This window comes from Euleptes europaea, chromosome 8, assembly GCF_029931775.1.
Source record: "Euleptes europaea isolate rEulEur1 chromosome 8, rEulEur1.hap1, whole genome shotgun sequence".
Taxonomy (NCBI): domain Eukaryota; kingdom Metazoa; phylum Chordata; class Lepidosauria; order Squamata; family Sphaerodactylidae; genus Euleptes; species Euleptes europaea.
The window spans coordinates 58,519,940-58,539,767 of NC_079319.1; the positions used below are offsets into that span (position 1 = coordinate 58,519,940).

Below are 19,828 nucleotides of genomic sequence, written 5' to 3' on the forward strand. Positions count from 1 at the left end.
TGGCCCCAAGAATGCATATTCTGGAAGGGTTGGTTTTTATATGTCGACTTTCTCTACCACTTAAGGAAGAATCAAACTGCTTACAATCACCTTCCCTTCCCCACTGTACTTAAAGCAAATAGAATGATAGCGAAAGAATGTGAAACAATTGTTTTATGACTCAATGAAGTTTATATTTGTTTATAACACCACTACTTATATATACTTATATAATTGTCTTCTAGAGAGAAGTAAATCATCAGATTCAGGTAGCTGTTACCAGAATACCACATAAAAAGGAAAATATAATTGTAGTACTAAATATAAGAAACATTATCTCAGTAGACAGCAGATTGCAGCTTCATTCTGTAGTCAGACATTTGGAGTTGTAGTTGGTTTATATATCCTTATATAAGAAATTATAGAACAACTTGCTCCTATTTTTTGTCTTTAGCTTTATTTCTCTGTCTGAGCCAGAAGACATAGTTTCAGTTGCATAACCAGATGTATTGTTATTTTGCTTTTGTAAGTCATAACAACAGAGACTTATTTCTATATGCATGGTATGATGCTTTGCTTGAAAACCCTTCTAGCAAAAGATACATTTACTTATTCTGATTCAATTAACAGAGTCCAAAAGACCATACTCAAAGACACAATGTTATTCTATATTTCTTTAGTCAAACGGTCTGGTGATGTTGTAGAGGTCTTAAACCTGTGCATGAATGCTGTGGTTCAATGGCTAAGAGTGCACAAGCTGAAACTGAATGCTGACAAGACAAATGTAACATTGAAATCCTGAATGACACTGTGCTTCCCACTTTTGATTGGGTCCAGCTGAGACTTAGTCAAGTGTCTAGGGCTTATACTGGATCCAGCATTATTGCTGGAGAACCAAGTTAACACAGTTGCAAAAATGCCTTCTTCCATACTCATTTAGCCTAGAAGAACTTGACTTGGCAGAGCTGGCAATGTGGACCCACGCTACCGTTACTTTAAGGCTAGACTACCGTAATGTACTCTACATAAAATCAACTCAAAAACTCCAGGTGGTACAGAATGCCTCAACTCAGTTACTAGTTGGGAACAGAGTAGAGCATGCATATTACATCCATTCTGCAGTCATTCCATTGGTTACCCATCAGTTATTGGTTTCAGTTCAAAGTAGTGGTTATAATCTACAGAGCCCTTAAGGATCCTGGACCCACATATCTGAAGGACTACGTCTCCGGCTATGCTCCATTGTGACAGCCTTCTGAATGTGCTACCCTGCAAACGGGGAAGATGAGCAACTACCCTTACAGATGCAGCTCTGTTGTGGCCTCCAACTTATGGAATCGCCAGCTTGAAAAGGTCAGGCAGGCTCCCACTCTCCTGGCTTTCCACAAGCTACGCAACATTGATTCAGGAGGGCTTTTTTACACAGGCAACAGGGCTGTGGACTGATAAAATGGTTCAGAATATGCTTTGGTAAAGGAATAGGGGCAGTGGAGTATACCACTGCGTATAGATTGCTGTAAGTAGGATTCTGCCATATAATTCTGTATCATTTAACGTGTCATATTAATACTTATGCTTTGCTTCAGTTAGAACATAAGAACATAAGAAAAGCCATGCTGGATCAGACCAAGGCCCATCAAGTTCAGCAGTCTGTTCACATAGTGGCCAACCAGGTGCCTCTAGGAAGCCCACAAACAAGACAACTGCAGCAGCACCATCCTGCCTGTGTTTCACAGTACCTAATATATTTGGCATGCTCCTCTGATCCTGGAGATAATAGGTATGCATCATGACTAGTTTTGTTTTTAGATTTCTGGTTAATTCCAGATTTGTACAATCCTAATCCTGTTGCAATGTTTATTGAATGTCCCATCCTGTTGATTGTATTGACTAACTCTGTGTAATCCACCTTGAGTCCCAGTGAGAAAGGCGGACTATAAATAACATAAATAAATATCTTGTTTTAGACAGTTTGTTGTTTGCATTATTTTCTAATTCTGTAATCCTAGCCCTATTACATTGCTCACTGGATATTTTATGCTTTCTAATTGTACCCCCCACCCCGTATTTTGTAATCTGTCTTGAGTCTCAGCAAGACAGGTGGCTGGTAAATAAAGTAAATAAATAAATAAGCAACTGACTGCACATATTATCCAAGTAAGCTGTTTGCCTATTGATGAACACATAAGCACATGAAGCCGCCTTATACTGAATCAGACCCTTGGTCCATCAAAGTCAATATTGTCTACTCAGACTGGCAGCGGCTCTCCAGGGTCTCAGGCAGAGGAGGTCTTTCACATCACCTACCTGCCTAGTCCCTTTAACTGGAGATGCCGGGGATTGAATCTGGGATCTTCTCCATGCCAAGCAGATGCTCTACCATCTGCTTGGCATGCAGAAGGTCCCAGGTTCAATCCCCGGCTCTACCACTGAGCCACACAACATCTTCAAAACTCGTTAAAAAAAATCTAGTTCCCTAAACATGATTTATTGATCCAATAGTTATAATAAAGTGACTATGACAAAGCACATTCCTGAAGAAAATGCAGCCAATAGTGTGATCAGACAACACAACCTTTCATCATCATCATCATCATCATCATCATCTAACTTTATTGCGGTTCATAACCAGCATAACACAACCTTTCTTCTTTTCAGTTTGTAATGCATTTCACAAGGGTGATACATTCTCTGTGTGTTTAAGAGACTGCTAACCATGCGGTGAACAGCATAGGATGCATAAACCCTCTTACAAGGATCCAAGGAAGGCCGAATTTATCTCAATGATAGTAGATATTTAGGAGATGATTTGGCCGGTAACAATATTAAGGGTCAGAGAACAAAATGAGAATTGCTTTCCTAGGAGTAGCATGCCTCCATTTATACTGAAGCTTGTAATTGCAATTCTGCGCACAGTGAATTACTAGCGAACACATGTATCAATCAGTAGACTGGATCCAGGGTCACATTAACAGGAGCAGACCTGCCAATTTGTCCAAATTAAAAACCTAGACATTCTAGGCCAGGATCCAAGAACTGTGTGATTAGTTCTGTATGACCAATGGGTTTTGGGATGTGTTTCTATGACAACTGGTCCCCCACAGTACACAGCAGTTAACTTCTGAAACTGATGGGAGCTTCAAAAGCAGTTTGTGATATCACATGGGGCATGGTACTCAGCAAAAAGTAAAAATACACGCGTCCTTTAGGAGACCACCTCCTCTCAAACAAACCTATATGTCCACGCTGGTCATCTTCAGAGGCCTTGCTTCAGGTGCCCCTGCCATCTGAGGCTAGACAGGTGGCAACTTAAGGAAGGGCTTTCTCGGTTGGGGTACCAAAATGTTGGCATTCCCTCCCCAGGAAGAGTCATTGGTTTCCCTCTTTTTTGTTCTGCTTGTCATACCCTCAATAACTGTTATAGGCCTCCTCCCTGGTTTTTGGTATTATGTCTGTTTATATGTTTTTATTAAATTATTGTATGTATAATTTATTTTAAATGTTTTTAATGCTTATGTGTTTTAATGTTTGATGTTCGCTGCCTTTGGGAATCTATCTGGGTGGAAAGCTGGCACAGAAATGTTTCAAATTAAATATGCAAATAATTCTTAGGATCTAGGGCAGTGATGGCGAACCTTTTAGAGACCGAGTGCCCAAACTGCAACCCCAAACCCACTTATTTATTGCAAAGTGCCAACACGGCAATTTAACCTGAATACTGAGGTTTTAGCTTAGAAAAAACAACTTCCCTGGACTCCCTGCTGGGCAGCGGGGAGTCCAGGGAAGGGGGCAGGGCCTTTGAACTGCTCCACGCTGCCTGCAAAAACTGCATTAGAACAAAAACTGCATTAGACCTAATATAGATGGGAACCAGACATCCATAGTGGTACCTTCACATTCAGAGGCAGTCTACCAGTTGTGGGAGGGCTGTATTCTCCATTCTTGAGGAAGTCCTGGAGAGACCTAGCAGGCATTTGCTGGAATCAGGAATGTTTTCAGGGAGGGACGGAGGGAGGAAAAGGAAAGGAAGAAAGGAAGGAAGAGCTTTCTGGCCAGGGAAGGAAGGGGGCTTCTGGGCTGGTGAGTAGGGCGGCAGCCACCTCGTGCGCCAAGGAAAGGGGGTTTTGGTGGGGAAGGGGGCTTCTGGGCCAGCATGAGAGGCAGCTGCAGCCTCGCAAGCTGAGGAAAGGGGCTTCTGGCGGGGGGGGGGGAGAATGAGGCTTCTGGGCCGGCGCGCTGCCACCTTGCGCGCCCAGGAAAGGGGTTTTGAAGGGAGAGGGGAAAGGGGGCTGCAGGGCAGCTGCCTTGCGACCCAGGAAAAGGGTTTTTTCCCATGGAAGGCACCGAGGGAGAAAGGGAAGGGGACTGGAGGGCCGGCTCGCGAGGCGGCAGCCGCCTCCTGCGCCCTGCAAAGGGTTTTTTGGCCAGGAAGGGGGGGAGGGAGAGGGAGAAGGGGGCTGGAGGACGACAGCGCCTCGTGCGCCCTGCAAAGGGTTTTTTGGCCGGGGAGGAGGGGAGGGGGAGGGAGAGGGAGAAGGGGGCTGGAGGACGACAGCTGCCTCGTGCGCCCTGCAAAGGGTTTTTGGCGGGGGAGGGAGGAGGGGAGGGGGGAGGGGGCTGGAGGACGACAGCCGCCTCGTGCGCCCTGCAAAGGGTTTCTGGCTGGGGAGGGGGAGGGAGGGGGGGAGGGGGGAGGGAGAAGGGGGCTGGAGGACGACAGCCGCCTCGTGCGCCCTGCAAAGGGTTTTTGGCTGGGGAGGGGGAGGGAGGAGGAGGAGGGAGGAGGAGGAGGGGGGAGGGGAGGGAGAAGGGGGCTGGAGGGCGGCAGCCGCCTCGTGCGCCCTGCAAAGGGTTTTTGGCCAGGGAGGGGGGGAGGGAGAGAAGGGGGCTGGAAGACAGCCGCCGCCTCGTGCGCCCTGCAAGAGGGTTTTTGGCTGGGGGAGGGAGAGGGAGGCTGGAAGATGGCAGCCACCTCGTGTGCCCTGCAAAGGGGTTTTTGGCCAGGGAGGGGGAGAGGGAGAAGGGGGCTGGAGGGCGGCAGCCGCCTCTGCGCTCTGCAAAGCGGTTTTTGGCCAGGGAGGGGGGGAGGGAAAGGGAGAAGGGGGCTGGAGGGGGACAGCTGCCTCGTGCGCCCGCAAACGGTTTTTTGGCTGGGGGAGGGAGAGGGAGAAGGGGGCTGGAGGGCGGCAGCCGCCTCTGCGCTCTGCAAAGGGGTTTTCGGCCGGGGAGGGGGGGAGAGGGGAAAGGCTGGGTGGCGGAGAGTCCAGGGAAGGGGGCGGGGCCTTTGAACTGCTCCGCGCTGCCTGCAGGCAGCGCAGAGCAGTTCAAAGCTGGCGGCTGGGAGGGCAGGGGCCCCGCCGCCCAGCTGAGCCGTGCGTGCCAGCAGAGAGGGCGACGCGTGCCGGAAATGGCACGCGTGCCATAGGTTCGCCATCACGGATCTAGGGTTTAACCAGCTTCGACTCAAAGTATAAGGCTGTCTCTAGGATGCAGAGAGAAGCAACTATGGTTAGTAGTATTTTATACAACATTTGTATGATTAGAGGAAAAACTGGAAGATATCTGAGCATTAGATAACCAGGCATGAATGCTGTTTAGTGTTTGCACAAGTAGGCTTGCCATTTGTAGCTAAGGAACTACTGAGAGTTTTAAGAATGTTAATACCAGGAGGAAATGTCATGCTCCAGGGTCTGCAATGCTGGCTGTAAATGTTAACAATGCAATCCTATGTAGAATTACTCCAGTTTAAGCCTTCTGAAACCAATGGGCTTAGATGACTGGAGTAACTCTGTACAGGATTGCATTGCAAGTCTCCACAGGGTCGGCAACCTCCAGATGTGGCTTGGAGATCTCCGGCTGACCTCCTGGTTACAGAGACCAGATCCCCCAGGTGAAATGGCAGCTTTGGAGGGCAAACTTTATTTTATACCACAGATTCTAGGTGAAATCCCTTACCAAAGTCTCTCCTCCACAGGCACCTCCTCCAAATCTCCAGGCCAGAGATGGCAATCCTAAATCTCCATTATGTACTTAAGAAGCACAGAGAACAGAAGAAGACCAGGATTGGAATAGCTGCAGAATACTAACTGGCATTTTCCACATTAAAAACAAAACACAACTTGGATCCCAGAACTCAGAAATGTTGCAGATTCAATAATACTGTTGTTGAACAGTACAATGATTTCAAATTAATAATTGCACAGAATGTCATTAAAAACCAAAGAAATCAAGGCTGAAGCAGATAATATGAAGCATGCAGCAAAATATTTAATTAAAATTACAGGTAACCTACAAGAAACTACCTTTCAGCTGTGGGTTCCAACTGTAGACAATCAAATTCAAAGTTCTTCTGGACATTTTCCCCCCTCCAGAAACTGCCTCTAATCAGTAGAGCTAATCTTTTGAGGACAGCAAAGTCTGTGTTCAGAGATGAGGAGAAAGGATTGACTTGCTGATCCTGAAGTCCAGATTATTTGCTGTCTTATTCAATTTGCCTAGGTGGATTTAAAACCATCATTATGCTGACAGTGAAACTGAAAAATGCCCCACACCGCTTACTGAACTTACTAGCATTACAGGTTGAGCAGCAAAGGAGTTTGCTACAAGAGATGAACTCATAGACTGATCAGTTCAGCTTTGGAACTGATCACTCCAACTCGGCTTTCTGAAAGTCACAGGCTAGTTCACCTCACTAAGCAGAAACCACGATAATTGTGTATACTTGGGTATGATGAAAAGGGATGCCGTTATCTGTGGTGATCCAAAGCAAAATCCAAAAACCAAAGGCATAAAAATCATTTATTCAGACCAACCAAAATGCGCAAAAACAGCATGCAAGGTTTTGACTTTGCCGGAACTCTGTATCAGGCTGGATGTTTAAAAACAACGGGGGAGGGAGACATTTTTCAGCCATATTGTTAATGACTTATTGTTTGTTCTTCTCATGGCCTTAATGGGCATAGAGTGTGGCTAGCTGGTGTCTGATTACACCCTGGCAAGCTGAGAGGAAGAGAGAGAAAGTGGAAGCATCCCACTGAAAACTCACAAGAACAGCAATTGGTCAAATGAATCTCTAACATCAGAGGATGCCTGAATATCTCAAAAGTCTGAGAGCTGTCGAAGAATGCAGAAGAAGAAGAGTTGATTTTCATATGCCAACTTTCTCTACCACCTAAGGCAGAACCAAACCGGCTTACAATCACCTTCCCTGCCCCTTCCCACAACAGACACCCTGTGAAGTAAGTGGGGCTGAGAGAGTGTGACTAGCCCAAGGTCACCCAGCTGGCTTCGTGTGTAGGAGTGGGGAAACAAATCCAGTTCACCAGATTAGCGCCCGCCCCTCATGTGGAGGAGTGGGGAATCAAACCCAATTCTCCAGATCAGAGTCCACCTCTCCAAACCACCGCTCTTAACACCACACTGGCTCTCAGTAGTCCTTGTATCGATAATGCTGGGAATTAATTTCAGTTGTACACAACAGAAACCAAGTTGGGTTGCACTAGCTTCTTTTGTGGGGAAAACACACTCTTCTCCCAGGCTCATCAGCCTCATTCAACTATTGTAAAAGCAGAAACGTGTTACAGGTAGTTGCAATGGTCCAAAGCCAAAATCCATGAACAAAAGCCATGTAACAGCTTACATCAAGGTCATCCAAAGTGACAGAAAGTGTGCAAGTCTTGCGTTCTTTTGGTCATCATTGTGTTATACAGAGATCACCTCTCTCTCTTCCCTTTAAAGTGCCACGGTGGGGAAGGGGCTGTGGCTCAGTGGTAGAGCATCTGCTTGGCATCTCCAGTTAAAGGGACCAGGCAAGTAGGTGATGTGAAAGACCTCCGCCTGAGACCCTGGAGAGCCGCCGGTCTGAGTAGACAGTACTGACTTTGATGGACCAAGGGTCTGATTCAGTATAAGGCAGCTTCATGTATTCGTGACATGATAGGTAGGTCGCACAGCAGCAGAAGTGCATGGAAGGCGTAGCAGGTATGTTGATTCCAGCAGGTGGCAGCATGACCCCTGACCCTAAGAGGACAGGCAGCATTGGTGGGTAACCCTGAGCAAAGACTGGTTAACCTTCCACATTCCAAAGGTTAACACCACGACCTCTGACGGTGTCTACTGCTGCATGTGCATATCCTGGAGAATCCTAGAGAAATGCTAATTCCAACCTCCAGGCCTACTAATTCTTTACTGTGAGCGGTAGGTGTCTGCATGAAAAGTGCAAAACTTCTACTTTATGCTGTGCCAAATGTACAACCTTTAGAAAGTAATCCTGGATACCCAATTTTCCAGCTGAACAATTCAAAGCACAAAAGCGATACTATAGTTTTAAAAGCAGCTTGCCATGTCAGCTGTTGCAGCTACGGCAACGCAAGTTATACAGTAAACGCCGATTTCATGGGCTCCTTTGGTGCACAACATAAAAGATGATTTTCTCAGCATTTAGTTAACAACATTCATGACCTGCACTGATCTCAATAAAGTATAACTACAATATATATATAGGGAACTGCAGTAGTTAAATTTTGGTTATAAAATGTAATATAAAGTTGAGCCATAAGGAGCTGTACTCCCTCTCAACCTTATCTGTGAATAAATCACACTGGAGTTTAAACGATTTTAAAATTTATGAACCATCTAACTTTCAACTTGACCTTGCTTTCAAGTACATCTGTTCAAGTTAACTGTTAACAACCAAACGTAACAGTGGTTTAAAGAAACAACCATTTGATACAACTGAGGTAGAAAATACAAACTCTCCCTTGTGAATAACACGCAGTTACATGTGATAATTTAAGCACTTATTTAATATAACATAATGTACACTTTAACAACGACTCATTAAAGCATAACTAACTGTAGGGTTTGACGAGGTTACATTCCCAAATGCACACATTCTTAGAAAAATCAAAACACCAAGGGTAATTAGACCTATACTGCCCCCTTCAAACATTAACAGAGCAATCCTAAACAAAGTAACCATTCCAAGTCCATTGAAATGCCCCTTGGCACTGAGATTTTGTATGCCTGACTGAAAGGTGGTAAATACACAGTGCTAAATAAATACAACTAACTATCCACGACCACATGGTTGACACTCCACCTTCAACAGTTACTTGTTTTACTTTATTTGCATCTGATGCCATAGCTAACTATGTACAATACTGATATGTTTCGAAGGTAAACAAAGAGAAGGGTCAAAGCATGGTTATGAGGAGGCCTTCCCTCCTACACACATGCTGCCTTGACATTAGGGTGGCCAACCTCCAGGTACTAGCTGGAGATCTCCAGCCGATAGAGATCGGCTCACCTGGAGAAAATGGCAATTGGACTTTATGTCACTGAAGTCCCTCCCTCCCTCCCCAAACCCTACCCTCCTCAGGCTCTGCCCCAAAAACCTCCTGTGGGTAGTGAAGAAGGACCTGGCAACCCTACTTGACATTCATAAGCAGGTAATATTGAAATACCCAGATGAATGCATTAGCTGTTGCAGAAAGAGGAGGGGACAATAGAGACAGAACAGTAGGGCAAGCATAGCCTATATGCATCTGGTGGTTTCCATACCCTAACGAAGCCAGCTAGAAGGAGGCTATGTTTCCTTTTACAGAGGAAGAGTATAGCTGAATACTGGACCAAGTTGCTTACAACTACTGTATTTACAGTTGTACCAAACTAGTTAGCCTGTATCTTTGGTAATAAAGTTGCTAATAAACAGGACTGACATAAGCAAAGGGACAAACAAAGAAAAAGAAAAACAATTACTGCCATTTGCCACTACAGTGCAATGCTGCACAACTTTCCTCATTTGTTGCCAAACAATGAATTCATTTAGGATCATCATCTGAGTCAGATAAGCAAGAGTTCTCTGTTAGGAGGAAAGTGGAATGTGATGAAGGTGTGTGGGCCGAGGAAGAATATTACATCAGTGCTCTGGTAAAATTCCTAAGAGGGCTATCACTCACTGGAATGACTGTAATAAGTTGCCCAAAAAGCAAAACGGAACAAAAAATAAAGCCCTGTGTCACTTTAAAGGGCAGACTCTGAAGTACAGAAAGCCTCAAACCAGGAAGCAAATATTCCGCAGCAGCCTTTACCAGCAAAGAAGGATCTGCTGATGGGAACTATCCACAATACTGTCACAATACCTCATACTTAGGGTTGCCAACCTCAAGGTGTGGCCTGGACATTTCCTGGAATTACATCTGATTTCCAGACTACAGAGATCAGTTCACCTAGCGAAAAGACTACTTTGCAGGGTTGACTCTATGGGATTATACCCTGCTGAGGGGTCCTTCCCCAACCCCCCAGGCTCCACCCCCAAATCTGCAGGAATTTTCCAACCTGGAGTTGGCAACCCTAGCAGCCAGTGACCGACCAAAAGACAGTAACTTTGCCGCCAGCTAAATATTAGTGTGAGGAATAGCTGCAATTCTGTCTGCATTTTTTTGGGTGGGGGGTGGAGAAGGTCCAGAGAGAGGTGTACCGGTATACAAGATGTAAACAGCACAGTGAACTGTTAGAAAAAATGAAAAGGATCATGACTGAAAAAACTGCCCTACAACAGAGGAGGGTTGCATTCCTGGTGTTTTTCATCTTTTTACAAATTTAAAGGTGTTGAAATAGAATGCTCCTTTGTTCTATTGGTGCATGATAAAGTTATCAGCTACAATCAGCTACAATGATGGAGCCCTTGGGGAAGGAGGCCATCTCACTGAGGTAGGGGGATGTGGTACCTTAGAAGGGACCTCTTCCTTGGTGGATGAACAGATATCCTCTCGTACCGAGGATATGCCTCAGAGGGGAGGGGGGCTTCTTGTAGTGGGGGATTCAATCCTTAGTAATGTAGATAGCTGGGTTTCTGGCAGGTGCATGGACCGCATGGTGACTTGCCTGCCTGGTGCGAAGGTTGCGGACATTACCCGTCATATAGGTAGTCTGGTAGATAGTGCTGGGGAGGAGCCAGTGGTTGTAGTGCATGTTAGCACCAACGACGTGGGGAAATGTAGTCAGGAGGTCTTGGAATCCAAATTTAGGTTGCTAGGCAGGAGACTAAAAGCCAGGACCTCCAAGGTAGCTTTCTCAGAAATGCTACCTGTTCCACGTGCAGGACCAGATAGGCAGGCACAGTTGGTGAGTCTCAATGCGTGGATGAGACGGTGGTGCAGGGAAGAGGGCTTTAGATTTGTAACGAAATGGGCAACATTTTGGGACAAGCCGGGCCTATACAAAAGGGATGGGCTCCACTTGAACCAGGATGGAACCAGACTGCTGGTGCGTAATATAAAAAAGGTGGCAGAGCAGCTTTTAAACTGAACCTGGGGGGAAAGCCGACAGGAGCTGAGAAGCATCCGGTTCAGGCAAACTCAGTGCATATGGACAAAGGGCAAATTGCTTCAGATTGCCCACATAGGAATTATTTAGACATGAAAGGGAATGGGGAAAAAATGATGGATAGCAACTTAAAGATGCCCAAAGACACATGCCAGGCAAGTCGAAAGAGAGAAACAGTGTGGAGGTGTTTCTATGCTAATGCTAGAAGCCTCCAAGCAAAAATGGGGGAATTAGAGTGCATGGTTTTAAGAGAAAACATAGGTATAGTGAGCATTACAGAAACCTGGTGGAGGGGAGAGAACCAGTGGGATACAGTCATCCCTGGTTACAAACTGTATAGAAATGACAGGGAAGGGCGTATTGGAGGGGGTATTGCTATGTATATCAAGGAAGGCATAGTGTCTAATAAGCTAGAGACCATAAAAAGGGCAGCCTCGTCCACAGAATCCTTATGGGTGACAATTCCGGGACCCAAAGGAGATTTAGTACTGGGGACGTTCTATCAGCCCCCTGACCAAATGGCTCAGGGTGATCTTGAGATGGAGAATGAAATTAGGGAAGCATGTGAAGGTAATTAAGTAGTAATAATGGGAGACTTCAACTTCCCTCATATTGATTGGATAAATGTATGCTCCAGTCAAGCCAAAGAGATAAATTTTTTAGACATCCTAAATGACTGTGCCCTCGAACAGTTGGTCATAGACCCAACCAGAGGGGAGGCTATCCTGGATTTAATACTCTGTGGTGCTGCCAGTGATTTAGTGCGGGATGTGGATGTAGTTGAGCCAGTTGGCAATAGTGATCACAATGGCATCAAATTTAATTTATATGCAAGTGGGAAAGTGACTGGGAAATCTCCCTTCGAACCAGAAATCACCACAGAGTCATATAGAATCCAATCAGATGGCTTTTACTGGTCAAAAAGGCAATACAGTGCATACAGGGAACTATGGCAGCTATGGGAGTCTCACTAGCCGAACGATAATATAAGGCAGTAAATGGCGGGAGATTATACACCATCAGCATACACAAACAGAGTCAACTTTCCCAGGAGCAGTGTTCCCAGGCCTTGGTATGTGTGGTCGGCCTTGAGGCTAGACAGTACAGTACCAACACAGAAACAATACTGAAACCGAGATAGCAGCCTGACATCCTGCTCCCCTTAAGGCCCCCTCCCAGTCGGTAAGGGGGATGGCCTGTCCGGGTAGGCAGTGTGAAAGGCATCGATTAGTTTGGGGGCGGAGACATCTCGTGCACGAACCCATTCGTCGTAGGCAGGGGGGAAGTGCTTCCACCGGACCAAATACTGTAGGTTTCCATGGTGAACACGGGAGTCAAGAATTTTGGAGACTTCGAAGTGCTCTTCCCCCCCCACCATAACGGGCTGTTCGGGGGGCGGATCGGGATGCCATCGTGGAGAGGCCGTATGGGGCTTCAGGAGGCTAATGTGGAAAACGGGATGCACACGCCTCAGGGTTTTCGGGAGAGCTAATTCCACCGTGACAGGATTTATGACCCGTGTGATCGGGAATGGGCCAATGAATTTAGCATTGAGTTTAAGGCACGGACGGGTGGAACGTAGGTTTTTGGTGGAAAGATGGACCAATTTACCCACTCGCAGTTCGCCCCCGGGGGAACGATGTTTATCAGCTTGTGCTTTGTATTTGCGCTTGGCTCGGTCGAGATTGTTAATGAGCCAAGGCCAAGTGGTACGGAGGGTGTGTGCCCAGGAAGCAATGTCAGGATCTCCCTCCCCCTCCACAGTGCTTGTGGGAGTAACAGGACCAAAATCTTGCCCATACACTGCATAGAATGGGCTAAAACCTGTAGATTGATGTACAGCATTATTGTAGGCATATTCTGCAAAAGGCAACATTTCTACCCAGTTATCTTGGTGGTAGTTAACATAACAGCGTAAATAACATTCAAGGACAGCATTTACACGTTCAGTTTGACCATCGGTTTGGGGATGGTATGCAGTAGACAATCCTTGTTCTACCCCCACCAACTTGAGAAATGCTTTCCAAAACTTGGAAACAAAGCCACTGCCGCGGTCACAGATTATTTTGCGCGGAAACGAATGTAATTTGAAGATATGTGTCACGAAGAGGCGGGCCAGTTTTTGAGCAGAGGGGATTCCTGCGCATGGAACCAAATGGATTTGCTTGGAAAACAAGTCGGTAACAACCCATAATACAGTTTTTCCCCCGCTGAGAGGGAGATCAGTCATAAAGTCCATAGCAATCACTTCCCACGGTCTGTTGGGTGTTTCTAGAGGTTGCAGTAGCCCCGGGGGTTTGCCTTGTGAGCGTTTCGTTGTAGCGCAAACAGGGCAGCTACGAATAAAAGAGTCAACATCGGAACGCATTCCCCCCCACCAAAATTGTCGGCGCAATAAGTGGAGAGTTTTTAGGAATCCAAAGTGTCCAGCTGTTTTTACTCCATGAGCTAAGTGTAAAACGTCTTTTCGAAGTGCCTTGGGTACATACAATTTAGAGTCTTTGTACCATGAGCCCCCCTGTTCCATTACCCCAGGGGGTAGGGTGTGAGTGGAGCGTTCAGAAAGGCAGTGGTCCCGAAGGGTATTTAAAAAGGATTCGGAGATGGGAATCTTGGCGGGACCCCCCCCCCCGGCTATAGTAGTTTTAGGAGTAGTGATGGGGGTAGAGCTTACGTGCGGTGGTGCGCAGGTCGTAGGCGGTAGGGCAGCCGGTGGGGATGGAGGATCGGGATCGTTGGTTCGTTGTTGTTGCGAGGGCGGTTGGGTAGCCGCTCGGGTTGGAGGTGCTGGAGAACTGGATCTGGGATGCTGTCGCTGAGATCGAGTTTGCACGGCCAGTACAGGAAGGGCTCCCCTTTGCGTAGGGGTGAACAGAGAGTCAGTCGGTCTCTCGAGTTTTACCGGGTATTGTGGCAACCGGGAGAGGGCATCTGCGAGAACGTTTTGCTTCCCAGGAACATGCTTTAGGACGAAACGAAACTGAGCGAAGAATTCAGCCCAACGTTGTTGTTTCGCTGATAGTTTATGGGACCCTGTGAGGGCAGCTAGATTCTTGTGATCGGTCCAAACCTCGAAGGGGATATTGGACCCCTCTAAGAATTGCCTCCACAGAGTTAGGGCATGGTGAACGGCCGCTGCCTCTTTTTCCCAAATGGGCCAGTTCAATTGTGCGTGCGCAAATTTCCTCGAAAAGTAAGCGCAGGGGTGAAGAAGGCCATCCAGACCTTTCTGGAGAAGGGCCCCTCCCATAGCTACATCGGAGGCATCGACTTGCACAACAAACATTTGGTTTGGGTCCGGGTGCTGTAATACGGGTTCGGATGTGAAGAGGCGTTTGAGAGCTACAAACGCAGCTTGGCATTGATCAGTCCACAGGATTTTTGCGGAAGGTAAGGTAGCCGTGTTTGCTTTCCCTTTGGTTTTTAGCAAATCAGTAATGGGTAGGGCCACTTGTGCAAAGTTAGGAATGAACCCTCGATAGAAGTTTGCAAACCCCAAAAACTGTTGCACTTGCTTGCGGTTGGTGGGGGGAGTCCAATCGAGAACGGCTTGGACTTTGACAGGGTCCATGCGAAGACCTTGGTGGGAGATTATGTATCCTAAGAATGTGAGCTGGCTTTGATGAAACTCGCATTTAGCCAGTTTGGCAAAGAGTTGGTGGTCGCGCAGGCGCTGCAGAACTTCTCGGACTAGAGTTACATGCTCTTCCATGGTTTTTGAATAAATAAGAATGTCGTCTAAATAAACCACCACCCCGCGATATAGCAAGTCATGAAGGATTTCGTTGATGAGTTGCATAAAGACCCCCGGGGCCCCTTTAAATCCGAACGGCATCACGAGGAATTCATACATACCGAAACAGCTAGAGAAGGCAGTGAGGTGCTCATCTCCTTCGCGGATGCGGACTCGGTAGTAGGCTTCCACCAAGTCTAGTTTGGAGAATACCCGGCCCTCCTGTAACTGTCCCAAAATATCAGAAATTAATGGGATAGGATAGGCGTTGGTTTGGGTAACCGCATTGAGTTTTTGGAAGTCAATGCATAAACGAAGGTCGCCCTCCTTTTTTCGGACAAAAAACGCGGGGGCCGAGTTCGGGGCATTCGATGGGCGAATGAACCCTCTGGCGAGGTTTTTGTCAAGGAAGTCCCGGAGAACAGTGCGCTCGGAAGCGCTCATAGGGTAAATTTTGCTTTTGGTTAATGTGCAGTCTTTGACCACCTCAATTGTACAGTCCGAGGCTCGGTGGGGGGGTAAGGTGTCACATTCTTTAAGGTCGAAGACATCCACGAAGTCTCAATAGACGTTAGGTAGGATTGGAAGCGCTGGGACATCGGAGGCCAATGCTGGGACGGGTGGATATAACAGCGCAAAGTTCTGCCGGTGCTGATCGCACATAGGACTGGCGAAGGAGATAGTGTTTGTTTCCCAGTTAATGCTGGGACTGTGTCCTTTAATCCAGTTAATACCCAAGACCACTTCAAAACGGATAGGGGCTATAGTGAAGTCTATTTGCTCCCAGTGGGAGCCAATTCCCATTGCCACCCCTATGGTGCGGTGATCAACTGGACCCCCCTGGAAATGGCTTCCGTCCATTTGAGCAAATTGGACAGAGGCGGGTAAAGCCTCAGAGTCGGCTCTGAGTGCAGAAAAAGTGGCTTCGCTTATGAGAGTGCGACAGCAACCGGAGTCAATTAGTGCTTTGACGGGTAGTTGTGGGCCACCGTTAAGGTGTTGTAAAACTGCATCCACGTAGACGGTGGAGTCCACTTCTTTGATTTTGGTAGGAGCATTCGGTTTGATAGGAGGATCCTGAGAGGTCTGTGGAGACGCTCCATTCACCACAGACCGGAGCCGTTTTTTGACAAGTCGAGGGGAGATTCCAGGTTTAAGGCTGGAGAATTCCAAGGATTTTCCTCATCCGAAGAGGGAAAGTTGTCCCCCAATGGGGCACTTGTAATCCGAGACCCGGCGGGGTCGTTGGTAGTAGGCAGGGAGGCTGGGTCCCCGGCATGGAGTGCAGAGGGTGTGGGTCTTCCCGGAGCTGCGCTGCGGGTGGCCGCGGTGCCTCTGCGTGGTGGACGACCTCTGGCGCAGGTTGTCGTGCTGGGACGAAATAATTCATGGCGGTGCGGGCAAATGGCTGCAAAGTGGCCCATTTCTCCGCAAGTAAGACAGGCACCCCTCTGAAATCGGGCTTCACGTTCCTGGGGCGGACGTGGAGGATTTCGTGGGACGAGCAGTGGTGCCTTGGGTTGAGGCTTTTGGGTGCCTTTTTCCTTGTGCTTTTGACGGACGAGAGAAATAAAGCGTCGGCGGCTTTCCACTTCCTCGGCCAATAGGATCCAGTCGTCGAGGGTATCGGGATCGCCCCGCATGTAAGACCAGTTCAGAACGTCAGGATGCAAGGCTTCCCTGAAATGATGGATCAGGGTGGTCTCGGGCCAACCTACAATTTTACTTGCCAGTCGTTGAAATTCATCGGCAAATTCTCGAACTGTAGCAGAGCCTTGTTTTAATTGTAAGAGTTCCGTTTTGGCTCTTTCCCCCAGGAAGGGGTCCTCAAACCTCCTTCTCAGGGCAGTCATGAAGTTGTTGAGGGAACGAATAGCACGAGAGCGGGTGTCAAACTGGAGGACCATCCAGTCAGCCGCTTTACCTGTCAGAAGGGAAGCTACATAACGCACCCGGCTATCTTCCGTGGGGAAAAGTTGTCCTTGTTCTCGCATATAACTGTCCACTTGATGCAAGAAACAAGGCAAAGTCTCGAGAGATCCGTCGTACGTAGTCCTCAATTTGAGTTGCTTCCAAGGGCCGGGCGCAGGTTGGCCCGGTTGCACGGGTGGTCCGGGCGGAGGAACAACAGGAGCTCCAGGAGGCAAGGGTGGAGCAGGCACATTAGCGGGTGGTTGGGGTGGCTGTACGGGTACCCCCTGACCCGGTATCGGAACGGGCTGTCTCTGGGCTATCAGGGTTTGTTGTAATTGCCTGTTCTCCTGAAGCATACGTTCCATTAGTTCCTGGAGTTGATCAACACGGTCCAGGGGGGACCCAGGAAATTACAGGCCAGTTAGCTTAACGTCTGTTCCGGGTAAATTAGTGGAAAGCATTATTAAAGATAGAATTGTCAAGCATATAGAAGGGCAAGGTCTGCTGGGCAAAACCCAACATGGCTTCTGTAAGGGTAGGTCCTGTCTCACTAACCTATTAGAGTTTTTTGAAAGCGTCAATAAGCATTTGGACAGGAATGAGCCTATGGATATTGTGTATTTGGATTTCCAAAAAGCTTTTGATGAAGTCCCCCACCAAAGACTGCTAAGCAAACTTCATAGTCACAGGATAAGAGGCCAAGTCCTCTTATGGATTGAGAGCTGGCTGAAAAATAGGAAGTACAGAGTAGGAATCAATGGTCAGTTCTCACAATGGCGGGATGTGAGCAGTGGGGTGCCTCAGGCATCTGTGTTGGGACCGTTGCTTTTCAGCCTGTTCATCAATGACCTGGAGTTGGGGTTAAACAGTGAAGTAGCCAAGTTTGCAGATGACACCAAATTATTTAGGGTGGTTAAAACAAAATCGGACTGTGAAGAGCTCCAGAAGGATCTCTGCATACTGGAAGAATGGGCATTAAAATGGCAAATGAGATTCAATGTGAGTAAGTGTAAAGTGATGCATATTGGGGCAAAAAATCCCAACTTCACATATACACTGATGGGATCTGTGCTGGCAGCAACAGACCAAGAAAGGGATCTTGGGGTGGTAGTGGATAGCTCAATGAAGATGTCAACCCAGTGTGCGGCTGCTGTAAAAAAGGCAAATTTTATGCTGGCCATAATTAGACGAGGAATATAGAATAAAACTGTTGATATTATATTGCCCTTATACAAATCTATGGTGAGACCACACTTGGAATACTGTGTACAGTTCTGGTCACCACACCTAAAAAAGGATATTACAGAGCTGGAGAAGGTGCAGAAAAGAGCAACCAAAATGATTAGGAGACTAGAGCAACTGTCCTATGGGGAGCGGTTAAGACACTTAGGGCTGTTTAGCTTGGAAAGAAGGCAGCTGAGAGGAGACATGATAGAGGTCTATAAAATTATGCATGGTTTGGAGAGTGGACAGGGAGAAGTTTTTCTCCCTCTCCCATAATACTAGAACACGGGATCATCTGCTAAAGCTGAAGGGTGAGAGATTCAAAACAGATAAAAGGAAGTATTTTTTCACACAATGCATAGTTAAATTGTGGAACTCCCTGACCCAGGATGTGGTGATGGTTGCCAGCTTGGAGGGCTTTAAGAGGGGAGTGGACATATTCATGGAGGAGAGGGGTATTCATGGCTATTAGTTAGAATGGATACTAGTCATGCTGCATACCTATTCTCTCTAGTATCAGAGGAGCATGCCTATTATTTTGGGTGCGGTGGAACACAGGCAGGATGGTGCTGCTGCACTTGTCTTGTTTGTGGGCTTCCTAGAGGCACCTGGTTGGCCACTGTGTGAACAGACTGCTGGACTTGATGGGCCTTGGTCTGATCCAGCAGGGCCTTTCTTATGTTTTTATGTGTCTGCTTTACTATTAGTTCACCAGCATTAATGACACTGGTATTAACTGTTTAATCCTCTTGCTTATCTGTTAACTTTCTGGTGCAGCACACGTAAAACATATTTCTGATTATATTATATTAACTGTTCAAGACCTTTTGTAAAGTACAAACCTATATTTTTCTGTACTTGAAAGCCCTAGTTTCATTCAGTAGTATAAATCCTTTATTCCTTATGGTGTTAATCATACTCATTTTAATTACATGAATGAAAGCAAAGGCTTTTTCCACATCTGTTGCATCATGCCAATAAATCAAGAAACAAACAAATAGGTCATTTAAAAGCTGGAGAAACGTTCTCCCTTCCTTCTCTGGAAGTTTTTGCTGATGCTAGTCTAGTGTGCTGTACATTGATGGCTCCATATAAATTATTCCTTCTAATACCAAAATTGATGGTAAGGCAGTATGTTGGGGTTACCCACACAGCTAACAGAGGTTTCTGTATACTATTCTAGACACTCTCCTAGGCTTGCACAAAACTATTTAGTTTATAAATTTAAAAAACACACCACCATCCCACAAAAGTAGCATGATGAGCAAGCTCTCTGCTTTCTATAAGCCACAGCATGTTAAGACCAATTAAATGTCAGTTAAAATGGCTGGGGAAAATGGAACACAACAGGATGGTGAATTGGTCTTCTCAAGCCTTTAAAAGCTTACTGTATCCTAGAGCTAGAAAGTTGCAGGGGTGGTGGCTATCCAACAATTCCTCCTGACTCCCAACCTGTAACAGGAATACTACAGTATGCTGCTAATCATTATTATTACAGCAGAAGAAAGTTTGATTCTATGAATTGCCTAAATCAATTCCATAATGGAGTATCAAACTATCAGGTAACAGAAGTTCCTGTCTACCATTTAAATTTTTGTTCCTTTGCTCTCAAACTACCAGCAGGTTACACGTGGCAAATATGTTTACATA

General features: G+C 46.6%; 1 protein-coding gene across 3 annotated transcripts in view; it reads right to left on the bottom strand.

The window, feature by feature from the left end:
• The window catches only part of SPIRE1 (spire type actin nucleation factor 1), a 121,769-nt gene that overhangs the window by 58,928 nt on the left and 43,013 nt on the right, over window positions 1–19,828 (bottom strand). The window lies entirely within an intron of this gene.